The 3,145-nt window shown below is 37.2% G+C and overlaps 1 long non-coding RNA gene across 1 annotated transcript; it reads right to left on the bottom strand.

Moving 5' to 3' along the window:
• Window positions 1-1,559: 1,559 nt before the first annotated feature.
• LOC119796489 lies at window positions 1,560-1,952 on the bottom strand. The gene is made up of 3 exons (XR_005282477.1): window positions 1,917-1,952; window positions 1,748-1,841; window positions 1,560-1,631 (listed from the first exon to the last, which is right to left on the bottom strand). It is a non-coding gene; the product is annotated as an uncharacterized LOC119796489 (long non-coding RNA).
• Between the last annotated feature and the right edge of the window lie 1,193 nt (window positions 1,953-3,145).

Here is a 3,145-nt window from a genome sequence, read left to right as displayed (position 1 = left end):
TTAAACGCAGATTTTTAGCTGGATATAAACCATGACATAATTTTAAATGTTGACAAAGAACTGAACAATTTTTGTGGTGCATTTTACAAACAAAACATAAGAAAATTGTCAAAACGTATTTTTAAACTCCCCTACAAGCTTTTGGATCTTGGGGGATTTTAACGCTCTCTCAGCAGACGTGCTCTCAATTCCTTGACTCGTGGACTTTCTTTTGCACTTCCAACATCAATATTGTAGATTGTGGTTTGAATAAATGTGTAAAAACTGCAAAGGGCCTCATCGTAAGACAGACTGAAGACAAAGTGTGCTTTGAATAGCCCATCAAAAGCAGCCACTGATGTTGGAGCATCACAGGGGATAGCTCTCTGATCCACAACAATGAAGAACCTCTGAATGTTGTTCTTTTGCTCACCGATGCAAAGAAGGAAAGGTTGTCTGGTGTCCACTTTCTCCAGGAAAGTAGTAAGGCTGACTCCTTCCTGAAATTTAGATGGCAAATATCAGTCAAAAGTACAGACACACAATATGAGGACTACCTTCCTTTTGAAACAAAGCCCTTACAGATTTTGTCTCTCCCTTTTTATAATCTTAAATACAGGATTATTTAACGTAAAATTCACCAAAGGTGACTGTAACACTATAACAAACTAGTGTTGCATAATGATAAAACAAAAAATCATTACTTCCAATAAGTGTTAAGGGTGCATACCTTGACAAATCTTATGAGATGATTGGCTGCCTGTGCGGAGCTAATCTTTGCAGTTTTTTTGTGGCCTCTAGATGTGGGGGGAAGGAGATGCAGCAACAGCAGAAGAGCTGCAATGTCACTATCCCAGCCTTAAAGGTAAAAAAGCAAATTGGAGAAAAAATGAAGTTAAACAGATACATTTTTTTAAAGCTTATTCAAAAACCAAATATGCCTAAATCACTTAAGATATATTTGATTGCAGTTTACAGTACCGCAAGACAAAACGTTTAATATTATTCCTTTATATATTAAAACACTACCCAAATTTACCAAAGACAGATGGATGTTCCGGGTTAACAGAAGCTTGTAACTCTTCAACACAGGGACTTGATGAAAGACTTTGGCTTTCTGTGATGACTTTTTGCTTGAAATATGAAGGCCACTTTGTGAGAAATCTTCGAGAAACTTCATCCCCAAACATCATCGAGAAATCCTGATCAATCTTTTAAAAAGAAAAAACAGACACCAAATGCTGCTTACCAACATGTTATTTGCACTATTTATGCATTAGTGCCTAAATGCATCATAAAATATGAAGAAACACACTTACCAACCCAGGTGTATCAAGAAATCTAGGGAAGACATCCAAGACTGATGATGTTGCATCTGGGTCATGAACCAGCTTCTATTGATATTCAAAGGTGGCTCTCATCTTCTCTTTAACCACAGCCTTATCCATTGAGTGTCTAATAACAGACAGAGCCTCTCTGAGGTCCTCGCCGAAGAGCTGTTCACCAACCATCAAAGATTCTCTTTGGGTTGTTGGACTGTCCTTGAAATTTGTCCTTGGACCCCCACGTGCACCATCGTAGGTGTTACGTTGGACAGTCTTGAGTCTCCAAGCAAGATAGCCACTGTTGGCCTCAGGGTTATAGTAATGTTCCTGCACATAAAAGGACATCAGGCATAATCAAAATTACACAAAGGGACACTTATTTGTCAAAAGTGTAATAACATGGCAAAATTACATATATGTGGAGTTTCAGACAGAATACATACATAACCATTTTTTGAGTATGGATCCTGAAGATATGGAAAAAGAGTTGCAATCCCCAGGGCATAGTTAGTCCGAACACTTATGGGTGGGATCCTCCTTTTGAAAACAAAAAGAAGTATCACTACTCTGGTCAGTGAATACTGATTTCTTTGATCATCAAAAGAGTTATACCCATGAGATTCTATCATATCTGCGACCAGTATGTTGACCATTTGCCGATGAGTTGCATCTGAGAGCGTTTTAGTTTTGTCATATTCGTTGAAGATTTCTTCACCCTTTGGGTTTGACCTCAGGACTGTATACACCATCTGTAAAACAAAAATACATATTCTGATTAACCTCTAGTAGCTGGCCCAAAGGCTACTGCTTTTAAAATTAATATCAACACCAATAACTGGCTATAGGCTTTGCTTCTGACCTGTTTTGCATCATCACGATCAAGCTCTTCTTGGCCCTTTTTTCTGTCCTTTGTACTTTTGAGGATAAGAGTTGAATCCGAAGAACAAGAAGAAGCAGGGGATGAGGAATGGTCTGACAGAGAAACTGATGATGTTGGAGTGACAAGAGGGGTGGCCTGCACTGATGATTGTAATTCATCTTCAACCAAACTGATCTCAATATCTAGAAAATAACACCAAAAATCCATGTGCATAAATTACAATTAGACTAATGCACAACAAAATAATTGTTTTTGATATGTATTCAACAGTATTCTTTAACTCAAAGAAAGAGCCTTGGGTAGGATTTTTGTTTTTTACATTGCACCAATATTCAAATATGAATTAAACATCATAAAGGAATTTACTCCAGATTATTATGAATCAGTTTTACCTGTTGCTAGCTGCTTTCGGTATCCAACCCTGAAAGCTTGAACCCCAGACCTTAGAAGTTCATCAAAAATGTCTGAGTCAACTTCAGTGTCCAAGGTATCAGTCAGGACGAGGACACCTTCTGTGAAGAGCTGAAGCTCACAGCAGAATTTAGCCGTTACTGAAAAAAAGAAAACTGAAATTAAATTTAACTAAAACATCAAATAAAGCCTTACTATGAATTAGCAACATTGGAGATTATTTTACACCACTTTAAATTTCATATGAATACAAACCATCTTGAAGAAACTGGGAGTAATGAAAGCATTCATCACTTTGTGGAACTTTAATGTACTTCTGCACTCCCCTATATTCCACCTTTACAAGCATCACCTGTGAGGACATTTATAAAGATTATTTTTGCACTACTGAACTACATAGACAATCAGTAAATTAATTGTTACTTCTGTAAAGCCAGTCATATACTATAGTTACAAAGATCACTAGTTAGCTAAACATGATTAGGCTATCACCGAAGCCATGTAGCTAATGCAACGTAGCTAATGTCTATCACAGGGCTCTATTTTGACT

Source organism: Cyprinodon tularosa, unplaced genomic scaffold, assembly GCF_016077235.1.
Source record: "Cyprinodon tularosa strain WSP-4 unplaced genomic scaffold, ASM1607723v1 ctg550, whole genome shotgun sequence".
Taxonomy (NCBI): Eukaryota; Metazoa; Chordata; class Actinopteri; order Cyprinodontiformes; family Cyprinodontidae; genus Cyprinodon; species Cyprinodon tularosa.
The sequence above is the reverse complement of the archived record's forward strand: the minus strand, read 5'-3'. Positions and strand labels throughout refer to the sequence as shown.